The 13,815-nt window shown below is 40.7% G+C and overlaps 1 long non-coding RNA gene across 1 annotated transcript; it reads right to left on the reverse strand.

Moving 5' to 3' along the window:
• Positions 1-11,077: 11,077 nt before the first annotated feature.
• On the reverse strand, positions 11,078-13,233 carry LOC128804465 (uncharacterized). Its single transcript, XR_008436086.1, has 3 exons — positions 13,156-13,233; positions 12,897-12,956; positions 11,078-11,284 (listed from the first exon to the last, which is right to left on the reverse strand). It is a non-coding gene; the product is annotated as an uncharacterized LOC128804465 (long non-coding RNA).
• Between the last annotated feature and the right edge of the window lie 582 nt (positions 13,234-13,815).

Here is a 13,815-nt window from a genome sequence, read left to right on the forward strand (position 1 = left end):
TCTTTCTTCCCAAATCAAATAGTTGTGCCAACTGCTTGTTTTGTTTAACAGTCCCAGTCAGAGAGATATCATGGCTAATCACAGTATCATTTTCTAATGTTCACTGGAAGGAAATCTCAAATTGTTCTTGAGAACCTAAATATTAGGCTTATTATAAATCTGATTAAGCAGGGGCACCAATCCTTGACGGCAGGATGAATACGGCTCCTAGGAAATTGTGGGAAAGAAAACCACGCGTTGCTGACCCATACTGTTCACAGATTGTTGCTGGACACTGGTCTTCCAAAATGTGTGTGTTTTCTCTGCTTTGATTAATTAAATTTAGAGGTTTCTTTTTCATTATTTATAAATATCAAAATTTAAAGAGTACTTGCAAAACTAGTCCCTGCACTCTTAGCTAATATGCCCAGCATGAACTGAAGCTCTTATTTTCTTCTGTGTGCCAGGCAGTGACATAGGACTCAGGCAGTGCCCTGCAGTACCTGTGACCTTGTGTTCCTGTCTTCATTGCCATATGCCAAACAGGAGGGATATCCATGGATTGAGACGTGCAAAGCCCCGCCACCTGTGAAGTGATCCAATTGCCAGCTTGGAGAAGCTATTAGCCTGACAAAGAGCTAGAGGGAGGCAGGCCCTAAGGTCACTTTGAAAAATGGTGTTTAGCTTATAACTCAAACAGGTTCTTTATTAAAAAAATGCCACTTGAAATATACCAAGACCAAAGCTACTTCTAAATCTACATGAGATTCACATGGGACATCGTATCTGCCTGTGGTTTTGTTTGTGCCATGTTACCATGTTGGAAAAAAATCTGAATGAACTCATGACCATGCATTATGGCCCAAAAGAAGCTCCCTTGGCATTGATTTGGAGTCCTGCTGAGGTACACAGGAGCTGGATGTGACAGAGGTGCCACCTGGGGTTAAACTGTTATGTAACTCTGGTTACATAACCCCTTTCAGCCACTGGGGAGGCTGAGAGGGCTGTTTCCACCTCCAGGGCAAGCAGGACTGATGCAGCCAACAGCTCCCTGCAATGGGGGGACAGCAGGTCTGGGATGATGTGCTGAAGTGTGCCTGCATGTCAGCCAGGGCCCTGACCTCTGCCTTGCTGCAGGGCCATCCCATCGTCACAGTGCCCTTCACCTGACCATTGTCTGGGCTCTTTTGTCATAATTTCTTGTTTCCACAATAGACAAGGAGTTTGTCCCAGTCACTCTGCTTGAGTACCACAAGATGGGAGAAATCCTGGCAGTAAACAGGCTAGCAGACAGTTTTCTTTCTTTCTTAATACTTTATTTATGGGGAAGAGGCCACACAAATAATTGAAGATGCCTGTTTGCACCCACTGCAATCTGTGAGTGGTTTGCAATGTAAACATGTCAACTCACAACTGGAGCTTGAGAAACACATGTGCCAAAGAGCCTCGGGCCCTTTGTCTGTCAGTCACACTCACCTTCCCAGCAATGCCCTCCTCTCACGAAGGGCAAGCCCAGTGTGGGGAGTTCCTGTCCTGTGTGACGCTGGTGCAAGTTTCCATGGAAAAATTGATGCGGAGGAGAACGGGAACACGCACATGGCGTGAGGTGAACTTATGGTGTATTTTACACAGTAAAAAGCAAATGGGATTTCAGACTGGTTTTATTTTATTTTTTTTTCTTTCTTGTGGAACATACAAATTGAGATCAGCTGAGGCACCAAAAGGGTTGCCTTTAAAGAAACTGAAATGCTGTGCAGAAATACTTGACAGAAACAGAAGACAAAAGGCCAAAAGGAAGAAGGAAAGAGGTGGAGAGGCCTGGAGCATTGCAGGGGGATGCTAACAGTCCTGCTTGCATAGAACTTGTAAGGGGTAACAGGAGATAGAAGTATTGCTTAATAAGAGGCTACAGGAAAGGAGAAATAATGCAGAATTCTCTAAGAAGTGGCAAGGTCTCCAAAGTCTTCTAAATCTGATTTTGCTACATAAAGGATGCTGAATGGATGAGGTCCTCAATACAGTTCTTGACCTGGAGTGATTTATGAGCACAAGTGTAAACTCAGTAGTAAGGGTGTAGTGCAATGAATCAATTCCTATAAATATTAAAGAAAGATTGACATTTAAAGCTTCTGCTATCCTAAAACCCTGGAGCACACAGGAGACAGCATTTCATCCACTCCAAGCCTAGTACTTGGGGGAGAGTTGTTTTTTAGATGCATTGGATTAAAACTGAAGAATTTGGAAAAAATCAGGAGAATATTGTCCATACACACAATGGTGAATTAAAAAAAAAAAAAAAAAGTGAGCATATCAGACCCAAGAAAACTTATGCAGGAGACTGTTCTCAATGTACAGAAGAAATGTTAGAAAAGTCTTTGTGACAGAAATATTCAGACAGTCTTGATTGCTTCTTTCCTTTTTGCAAAAAGTGGAATGTGAGTGAATAGGATTTTGTAGAAATTTCTGTTAAAGTTTACTGAATTGAGTCAAGTCAAGAAATGTATTCTACCAGAAGCTTCAAAAATATGTATTTATTTTTTTAAAACGAGGTGTAAGTGAGCAACAGCACTATGTTAAGAACAAAGTTGATGTAAAAAAAAGAGCTCTGGTGTGGACTTTTCATCAACTTTGCACTGACGTCACATTGTTGGTTACAGTGGACCCAGCCCTGATTAATTGTGCTTGTCAGTCAGATCCTGGGAAAGAGTCTTGAAGGCAGACTGATACTCTAAGGGCACGTCAGATGTTAGGTTATTTGATTAGTCTCTTACCTGAGAGCAAACTTAAAGTGTTTTGAGTTGCTGGGCATGAAGTGAAAATGACCATTAAGAATTGCCATGTGTACAGGTTCAGCCTCCTATTTCTCCATGCAGCAGAAGGCCTCCCTCCAAAATGTGTGCATAGCTCCTGCCAAAATCAGTGGGAATTCTGTGAAATTGTTGGAGGATGATATTACTGAGGATTGTTTTCTGCAACTTAAAGCTTTTATATTAGAGGTAATAATGCTTAAGGTATTTTCTTGCGCTTTCCTAAATTAGGACATGTATCACTTGTACCTAAATTTAGTTTGGATATGACTGCTGTAATATTTTTTCTTATTTTATATTCATCTCCCTTCTGTCTGCTGGCTTAAATTCAGACAAAGAAGGTCAATATTTTCTCTGCAAGTTATTTCATTTTGTTGGTCTATGATATCATAGCAAATGTCAGCTGATCTTATGTAATATAGAGTTGAAGACTGTTATCCTTCCTTTTACAAATAAACATATCTAAATAGCATGGGTTCATGGTCAAATAGAGTATTTTTAGAGCTATTAAAAGAGTAAAATAGTTTTCTCTGCTGATGAGAAAGTCTGCCTCTTATCCTGGTGGTCTCTTGTTTCTCCCCTGCTTTCATTTGATCTCTAACACTGTGACATTGTACCATTTTGCCTGTAACAAAGTCATCACTTACTCATTATTTAGCAAGTCTGAGCACATTTTATGGTTGATAGCTGGATTGGCCGCATGGTCCAAAATTAACCTCTCTCTGCTTATTTTTGCTGAGCTGTAGGGCCAAGGCAGTACAAAACTTCACATGTGGCAGGAGGCAGCGTGTAATAGCCTCTGTATTTCCCTACACTGAAGAGGCTAAGTCCTCCACTCTTTTGAGTGCAGGTAAGTCTGTGGTCAGCAGAAGAAATTCTTGCCCAACAACATTGAGAACATCACCATTCCCTTAGTCTGTGATTTGGGTAGGAGATGGATGTCTGAGTTTACAACTGCAAGGCAGCCTTAAAATGTCCACAATACATAGGCACAACAGCTTCTTGCCTGGCCAGGGAGTGGAAATAAGTGAGTAGGATCCCTAGGAGGATCAGTGTTTCCACTGTGTTGCCCTTTTCCTTGGTGGCCACAGCTGGGGGAAGCAAGAGCCGGGAGGGTTCCTCGGCCAGATGCAAACTGCCGGGAGATGCTGGAGAGCCCCAGCCACCAGCACATGGAGCTTTTTCTCTCCCAGCACACTGGATTAATTCCTGCTGTTGGCAAAAGGGCAACACAAATGTATTTTAAAATCCCTTCCTCTGCATAATCAAAAGGGAAGGAACACGACACGAAAGCTGCCGAACAAAGAGCAGACAAGCGCTCCCACCCGTCGAGCCTCCCTTTCAGTCACCCGTGTGCCGGCTGGCTCTCAAGGCCTGTCTAGGTCGTATTATGACTCCTTTATTAGTGTTTAAGGTCACCAGGAGACATGCAAGTGCATCCTATATCAGGAAGTGTAGTATGTCTCTAGAGTGAAATATTTGGCTGTTAGCAGGAGCCGTGGCTGCGGCTCGGAAATCCCGGGACGCGCCTGCGGGGCGGGCGGGCTCCCGGCGCCGCGCTGCCTCCCAGCAGACAGAGCCGCCGGGAAGCGGGGCGGCTTTCCTGCCATTCTCCGCACGGGGCTGCCTTCCTCCCAGACTTCCCCACCGAGCCCCGACAGCTCCTTTGCCACTCTGGCCAGCTGCCTGTGGGCTGCAATTCCAAGGAAAAGGCCTCTACTAAGGCAGGTACCGTGCCGCCGTCTGCCCCGGCAGTGTCGCTCCTGCAGGAAGACTGATTAGGAGCACGCCAAGCGGGCCGGGAGGCGGTGGGTGCCAGCCCTTGGTCCCGTGTGAGCGAGCAGCAGATTTACTGCCGCGCTGCTGAGCGCCGGGACGCGGGCAGACGTGGCTGCCGTGCGGAGCCGCGCTGCCCTGCGGCACGCACCGCCGGCGGCAGCAGCGGGACAAAGCAGCAACTCTGGGGCTGGCACCTGTTCCACGACCTGCTTAAAGCCAAAGCCGGACGCTTTTCTGGCGCTGCAGGTCCCGCGGCCAAGGTTAGATGGCAAGTGAGGAGATCCTTGGAGTGCGTTGGGTGACAGAGAGTGTCACAGCTTCCTTCGCTGTACCCACATCCGATCTGCCAGTCTTTTGCTCTAACGTCACTCGAGCATAAGCTCCGCTCAGAGCATACACATTTTTTTTTTATGCATCATATCTGACAATAGCTAAATGAAGCAGCTGTTGGCAAAATGTGATGCAGAAAGGGAGGCAGAAACGGGAACATTTTTATCTTATCTACGTGAGTAACTTCAAAATATTTATGTTGTATCAGTATGTGCAAGGATAATATCCCCTTTCTCTTTATTGTCCTGATGTAGAAGAGGGATGCAGACAAGGTTGTGTGTCAACAAAAAAAATTCAAACACTGAAGTGCTTTTCATCGCCTTTAGCTCTGGTGGAGGATCCTCTCAAAAATATACCCAACTGCAAATAAATAAACAACTCACTAAAAAAGTGAGTATGTTTCCCCCAACAGAGGAAGAGACTATCAAGAAATCGTTGTCTCAGTCTAATAAATTACAATTACAACAACATCTCCAGGTCCTTCTAGAATGTTAATTGCAATTAGATGGAGAAAGCAGACTCTTGGTAGCATTGATGCCTATTGTAGCTACAGAGTTATTCCACCAGAGATCACCATTTTCAGGCATTTCTGACTTTTTGTTTATCCAAATTGGCCTTGGACAAATAGTATACGTGTGTATTTGTGTATGTTTTTACATGTATATATGTGTGCAGGCACAGCAAAAGTGTCTTACTGTCTGATTTTTTAGCTTCAATGAAATGGACAGTCAGCAATAAATAAGAGAGTGCAACATAGAAAGTGTTGAGGTTGATTTGAAATGGCAAGGTTTCTGTTCTGAAATATTTTTCATTTCCCAAAAATGTATTTGACATTTTAAAGGGATATTGTTATTGAAATTTCATTAACAATCACACTTGAAACACAATTTCAAAGGAAACAAACCAAATAACCATCTTTTAAAAGCTTAGTAAGGGGAAAAAATTGGCAAATTATTTAAGTGTTAATAATACTTAGATTAAATGTCTGACCTTAAAGGAAAAAATTCAATAACATCACCAATGTGTGGCCAACAGTCATCTTCCAAAAATGCCGGTTTTTTATGATGCATGTGTTTTGAAGTGTGTTTTGGTCAGCTGCAGATTAATTTCCTGTTTACTATTTTTTTTTTTTAGCACAATAAAAAGAGGAGAAAAGTCACATTTTAAAAATGCTCAAGCCTTGCTGTTAAGGGTGTAGTTTTAACTTCTTGGCTCTGAGTAAATCTTCACACAACCAGAGACATTTTATTAATATAGTTCATGTAGGTAAAAAGTGTGCGTGCATGCAACAAAAGATTACACTGGAGGGTCAGCTTTCCCTGAAGTGTTCTATCCTATTTCAAAAAGAAAAAAAAAAAAAATCCAGTGCTAGGCTGTGTGTATGACACATGGTGACGTGCACTAGCAATTAAGTACTGTCCTTCACACTCCTCTGTCCTATGGGACACCCGCCTGTCCTCACAGGGCACCTCTGAGCATCATCTTTGCTCTGGGTAGCTGAGACAGGCATGCACAATAGGCCCCCTGAGCACCTTGGGCGTTCAGCTCACAGATGGAGATTTTCTTGTGTGCTGATTTTGGCAGTCAGATCAGATTAGTCAGTCTAACTTTATGCCAGCTGGTTTTGACAGGTTCATTTATTACATTGTTTTTAATTATTTATGGCTGTGCTGCAATAAAGCCCGTCCATGCCTCAGATCATTGCCTTTAGAAGATCATCTACGATTAACATTACTGATAGCACCCAGAGGGTCAGATGGAGACTTTTTGGAAAAGTTGATCTCAACAGGTCTCATGTGTGGTTTTCCCTGCTTTTTTCTCACCTCTCCCTGGAAAGATGTCTCTATGTTACTCCTACTCTGGTGGAAGGAGTAGCAATACCTACATGAGGAGGTGGTGGTGATGGGCTGAGGGTTGTCTCCTTTCCTCTTCCACTGCAGGAATGATGTTTTCCAGCATAGGACATGCAAGCCTTCGCAGGCCTGGAGGAGCTACAAAAGGTTGTGTGCAATCTGTTTTTCTCACAGAGATCTGAGATCCACAGTGTGACAAACCTGGCTGTGTCATACATGGCAAGCTCAGGGCATTAATAAGCATTTTTCTTAACTGTTCCTTAAGACAAGTCTCTGCTCTGAATCTTTTGAAAGATATTTACTGCTTGAATAAAAAAAAAGAGAGCAAATGTTGGACAGATGAAACTAATTAAAGACTTCATTTTACTAACTAAAATTTCATATTTCCCTCCACATAAGCTATTGTAAATTGCATGATGACTAACCTAAACATTATCACATGGCATGCTGTCATCTTTCATGAATAATAAAAGGATTGCTGTAATCCTGCATAAACCCAGCTTTGGATGTTGAGAAATATTACACAAGTGTCCAACATGAAAAGAATCATGTTTCTTATTCCACCACTCTGGCCAAATATCATGTTGTCTTTACTGGAAAACTCTGTTCATCAAACAAGTTTAAAGCTGAGTGGGAGAGGGTGGGACATTGCATTCCTGAGAAATGACACTATAAACAATACGGTACTGCTTTGTGCTGTCAGTAAATTGGGGATATTCTAGAGTAAACAGGGAGAACACGCCATGGTGTGCTTGGGCTCCATCTTTGCTTTTTTCTTCACAGAACTCACAGACTACAGAAGATGATCTGCGCTCACTGGGGATTCCTACTCCCTTCTTCACTTCCCTTCTGCTTCACTGTCTTTATGCTTAAAGCTCTGGATCAAGAGATATGAATGTTTGAACCCATAATTGAAAACAAGAAAGACAGGGAGGGGGCTGGAATAGGAAAGACAACCCAGCATGGCTTTGCTTTTATTTCTATACAAAAAAAAAAACTACGTTGTAGAGGAAGGACAGAGGTTGATTTTTAGAGGCTGTGCCATACAAGTGTTGAGGTATAAGCATTTTTTTCTGCATGTTAGTGGCTTGCTGCGGGCTACAGGTCCTCAAATCATGAGCATTGAAGTATTTTAAAGGTGCCATTTTTAATCCATGACTCATGACTTTCTTGATGTACAGTTTTATGCATGAGAAATGAGTAGACTTCTCTTTTCAAAAAAGGATCAGGACTTTTCAATTTAATTTATATAATAGAGAGTATTGCATTGTGTGTTTACTTTTCACTACATAAAATTAGTTTTCACTCTGCAGTCTTGGAGGCCTGCAGGACCAGCAAATGGTGCACTGTGCATGCTTTGGGAGTTTTGGGGAATATATCAGGCTTATGTGGACATGGTCCTGATGTGTGCTTTCATACACAGGAACTGGGTGGAAGCTATTCAGCTGAAAGATGCTAATGGCCTCCTTTATCAGAGGAAGCAAGAGGCAAAACAGCAAGTGTTTTATTAATTTCTTATATATGCTTCTTGTTTTAATAATTTCTTATATGGTTTTCTATGTCTCCCATGGAAACTGGATTCCAGAAATTCTGGAAATTGTCAGGGTATAACAACAGTAAAAATAAGAGGTTTTTTAGAAGTTTAAATCCCTTTTTTTGTGGGAGCATTTTCTGAATGGTCTAACAAGCTGTCGAAGCTTGCAACTGAAAAGAAGTGTGACTAGGCTGCACCAAGTCCTAAGGGTATGCAAGGCCCTTCTCCCCCTTCCATATTTTATCTCTTGCCATTTAGCTCTCTCTTCCCCCCTTTCCATTTCATCTTCCCTCCCTCTCCTGTTTCTCCCACCAGTACACAGCTCTTGGGAAGGAGAGAAAAAGACTGCTCTGTCTCCCGCCTTGATAGGCACAGGGAGAACAGTGAGAAGGACCTTTGCTCATCATGTCTTTAATACACTGTCCTGCTGCAACCTCTACACTTAAAAACCTGGTAGATCATTGGAGCACTACAGATGACACAGAAACAACAGTTAACCATGACTGTAATGAGGAGAGAAAAAGGGCAAACAGTTTTTCTCCTTCCTTTCTACTTCACAGTGAGGAGAGGAACTGAGCAGATAAATTGGAGACAAGGAATTGGTAAAGTAGAATCAAAGTCTCTTGAGCCAGTACTGGCTGGCAAAGGATGCACCCTTGTCCTGCAGAGTGAGGGATATGTGCATGGCATGGTGCTGGCCCCAGCCCCAGCTGTTTTCTTGATAGCTCTGTAAATGCTATTGATATTTGAGACAGGTTTGAGTAAACACTAATAGCTTAAAAAGCAGAGTATAGAGCTTTGTGTTTCTCTCTAGGGAAATTCCTGGTCAGGTTCTAGCAACACTGGGCAGAAAAGCGTGCTGAGATGTGTTTGGGAGAGATTGCTAAAAGAGCTTGGAAGTGGGCTGGGCATTTGCTTATGAGCTTTTCTTTATTTTGTAAGCATGCAGTATAGAGATATTAATGAGAAGACAATAGGCTGTGGTTTCTATTCCCTGAGAAGCACAAGGTAGACAGCTCCTATTCATCTACTTATTTGTTAGGCTCATGTAAGGTAGTGAATGACTCAATCCTGACTAACAAATATCTGCTAATGAATACTGCTCCGAAACACTCATATATCAGTGGTGAATATCAAAAGCTCAGGCCAGCTTTCCTCTGCTGGTCCAGCCTATCGTTCAAAAAGCTCTTGGAATCCTTTCCTGAGTCTAAAACTTTGTATTTAACTTTCACTGAAAATACTTTTCTGTGGATCTGTGCTGTATTTTTGTCACTGATCTAAATGAGTCTGTGGTCTCAGTGGACAAAACTGCATCTACAATTCTACTTATTTGCTAGACCTGCATGCCAGAATCCCTCATCTTATTGTGGATAAAAAAGCTGTATGCCAACAAAGTATAGGATTGGAAAAATATTGAAGAGCAATAGCTATTTTGTATATATATATAAGGTGAACCTGTAAAAGAAAAACTATATTATCTGAGAATAAATAATAAATTTTAAGCCTGGGAGCATTTTCTTGCTTCATCTAATCTCATATATTCTTGAACATATTGATTATTTTTTTTTTTTTTTTTTTTAGCTCTTGATATTAAGCATAAGCATTAGGGTCAAATTTGTAGTGCAAATACAATTGAAACATCAAAAGCAGAAAGACATAACTTCTTTTGACAGCTGCTTATGAACAGAAACAGTTTAAATGTGATCAGGAACTGTTTAAATGTAAACAGATCAATAGGTAAAGTGTTCTGGTTTAATTTATAAACATACTTTTTCCCCGGTCTACAATAGCCCTGAATGAAACTATTTTGGCTGCAGTCTCCCCCTGAAATGCCTCCCAGCTACCCCTGTGGCAAACACAGAAGTGAAGGCTTTGGGTCACTCTTGCAATACTCTTGGGCCACTGTGCCATACCGGGAGCAGAACAAAGTTTACTTCCTTCAGCTGTCTCATCCAGTCTGGTACAGGACAGTTTGGAGAAAAAAAATTCCAAAAGGCTTTCTGATATCTTACAAGTGTTTTGTGGAGCAAAATTTATTCAATCAATCCTATTTTTTTTCCTGGGAAATAATAAATATAATGTGGAATAATAAATGTATTGATGAATTCTGCAATTCCTTCATAATAATAGATATTTCAAAGGAACATAAGATGGAGTATGGAATATATAATATCTGTTTTGGAAAGCTTCATTAAATGATTTGGGTTAATATTTAATGATATTAATTCTTGCAAGCTGAGCATTTTTTCACGACAGATCATGAAGAAAAACTACAGAACTAGAGAACAACTACAGAAAGAAGAGGATGCCTGACCTGCATCAGACAGAATTTTGGCCTCATTTTCTCAGGGTCTCAAGTTGTTAGCAGGGCAATACTGATAATATTTCCACTAATAATTCCAGGGTGCTATCTCATTACTTGACAATCTGGGGGCATGTAATGGGTGTACCTCATAGGCTGTCCATTGCCAGGATAGACTCTTGCTTGTCACTTGAGTTTTTTAAGTCATGATGGGTCAGCTTTCCAATAGATTTTCTGGAAATGAGTGGGATCCTGGTGGAAGAGATGAAATTCTGATGTCATTAATAAAGGGTAAATTCCCATCTTAAAAAAAATTAAACCAGAAATATATATAAATCTAAAATGAATAGTACAGAACTGTGTATCCACCTTCAAAAATTATGCTGTTTTCTTACTCTGTGGTAGTTGTAAATATGGTTTAAAATGCATTTTATTTATTTCCACATTGTATGTTTGTAGCTTCCACAGTTGGTAAATTTGTTAACAGCCTGGCATAGTTGCTTAAATAAGACTATAGATGTAGTTTCAACTTCATATTTGAGATAAACTCTTCTGTTTTTCAAGCCATGCAGACAGACAAAACAGTCCTTGAGCCGTGCTTTTGTTTTGTTTTCATTTGTGTGCAGCAAATTGTTTTCTCTGAAGTGCCTGTATGGAGATTTGCATGAATAGAACTGCAGCAGAGAATTTTAGCAGAGCTCTATGAAAAAAAAAAAAAAAATAGAGCAATACAATGAAAAGCATTACAAATACTTGCTGTTCTGCAGAGAACTTAGGTATTAAGCTGCAAGAAAAAGAGACAATGAGGACCTTTATGCACAAATACAGTCAAATGCTTACTTCTGCTTTGCATCTCTTTATAATAACGTGACTTCAGTGAAATGTTTCTTTAAAATAATGGGGTTATCCTGCAGGAGAAAACCTGTTCCAGAAAGCACCACGATACATTGTGAGCTCTCTCTAACTTATTGACCATAGAAAATATCTGTGACCATTTGTATTTTGCATCTCTATGCAAACTGAAAATTCAAGGCAGAGATGAAGCACTAAGCATTCTGGGAGATGAAACCTGTTGCACATTATGCCAAAAGTAATAGCAGTGGAAGTAACTAAAAAACATTCTCTGAGGCGAACCCAGATTTAATGCAAAGAACAGCAGCACCTGTGATCATATCAGAATTTGTTCTCCCCCCTGGAGCCAATAACATGGCTTCCATGAACTAATGATATTCAGGTTTCTGTCCCTCAATTTATACTGGGTGGCTTTGAAGTATTACCTCCAGTGCCACAAAATGAGAGAAATTTTCTCCGCAAGAGAGATAAAAGAGATACATCTTCTGGCAAAGACCTAAAAGTAGGTAGTCAAGGGTCTAGAGGGCATTAATCTTTTCCCCTCTAAGGCAAACTAATTTAAAAAATATACTATCAGGTTTACAGCAGATCATAGAAACTCTTGAGGGCACATTTGGGTAGTAGATCAGGAACATTAGTGGTGTAAAATTGATTAACAGAGCTGTGCAATCAGAAACATAGAGAAAGCTTATCGTGACGGTCCTGCCAGAAGTAACTTGTTATTAACCCATTTGAAAACACCATACTAGTATATAAAAATTTAGAAAGCACCTTTTTTCTGTGAGATACTGACTCTTGCACTCTAAAAACTGATGTCAGTGGTAAACCCCAGCAAAGAACTCTCAGAGTTCCCCTGCTAGAGAGTAACTTCCCTGTTTTTCCCCAGCTGCACAACACAAAGGCAGGGTAACTGGACTGTATTGCAAATCAGTTCTGCTTCCATCCAAATTTAGGGACAGGATGCTGAAGGCTCCTCTGCATATAAAGTTCAGTATTATGTTACTGGCCTAGGTTACCAAAAATATAAGACACAAAAGAGAAAGGTGAAAAAGAAAGCTAGATAGTGATAAAATACAAATTATAAATATTTAATTAATGTTCTGGGCAATATGTTGTGGATCATCTCTGAGAAACTTTTACTGTAGGATGCTAAAGTTGCTGTGTCTTGTGGAATGAGTCATGTAATATGTCTCTGCACTTGAAAAATGTTTTGCAAATTGATCTCTGAACAGATGAGGGCCTATAATTTAATTAATCAAATCTGTGAAGATGGAATCCATCCCAAAATTACACATGCTACTGTGATAACTGTGATCTCCTGCTTGAATATGCCAGAGGAGTAAGAGTCAGAATGTGTCAGAACATGTTGAAGTAGACAAAAAAAAACTGCTGTAGATTGAGATGGATTCCTGAAGAGTTAAAGAGCAAACATGGATGCAGGATGCTTTGCAGAAACTTACTGTTTCCCTAAGCCCATAGACACCAGCTTCTGATGTCACTTAAAGCAGCCAAGAGTCAATCTGGTTTGATAGAACAATAGCATAAGTATCACTGTGTTGGTCAGGTGTTGGCCAAAGCTGTCTACACTCTAGGCAAAATTCCATTCATTGTTAACATACAGTTTCCAACCCTCCCAGCTTAGCCCCACCTCTTCTTTTCCATGGAGAACAGCAGCTAAGGCACCTGTGTAGCTTCCCCTCATAACAGAGAAACCCTCACCTGGTTTTTGTTTCTTTATTCCTGCTTCATTTCTTTCAGTTAAGATCTAGTGTCTTTGTCTGCTCTCCATAGTGTCACTCACTGTGACCTTGCATCCTGTAACTGGGGGAGCTTTGTATTTTGCTAGGAATGGAATTGCCTCAAGGTAACTGGCATTTCCTTCCAGGAGCAGGATTCAGACTTTGACTGTTGCTTGGATATATGACACCACTCATGATGAGTGAAATCAGTCGAGTTGCTAACTCTCTGTTAGATTTCATTCACATTTCAAAGAGGTTTAAGAACAATAGGTGTTATGTTATCTACTGCCAGACATACTGCCAAATTGTCTGAGTCCTCTAGAGCTTGTGCCTAGAGAAAAAGAGAAAACATTTAAAAGAAAACATTTTTCTCAACTGATATCTACTTCCAATCTGCAGAGTAACAGCACTGAATATAAAATTAGGAAGTTTCTTCATTTACATAAAGGTAAGAACTGTGTTATCATATTCACTGATAAGCAGATTGAATAATTTCCAGTATTTTCTTTTCCTAAATTAGAATGAGGCATCATCAAGAAATGCTACTAAGTTGGCCATTCTGTGCAACACACACTTTTCATTTGCCTGTGATCTAGTTTAAAAACATGTAATGACTTCAAAATATTCAATAGATAAAGAT

Source organism: Vidua macroura, chromosome 3 (assembly GCF_024509145.1).
Source record: "Vidua macroura isolate BioBank_ID:100142 chromosome 3, ASM2450914v1, whole genome shotgun sequence".
NCBI classification, from domain to species: domain Eukaryota; kingdom Metazoa; phylum Chordata; class Aves; order Passeriformes; family Viduidae; genus Vidua; species Vidua macroura.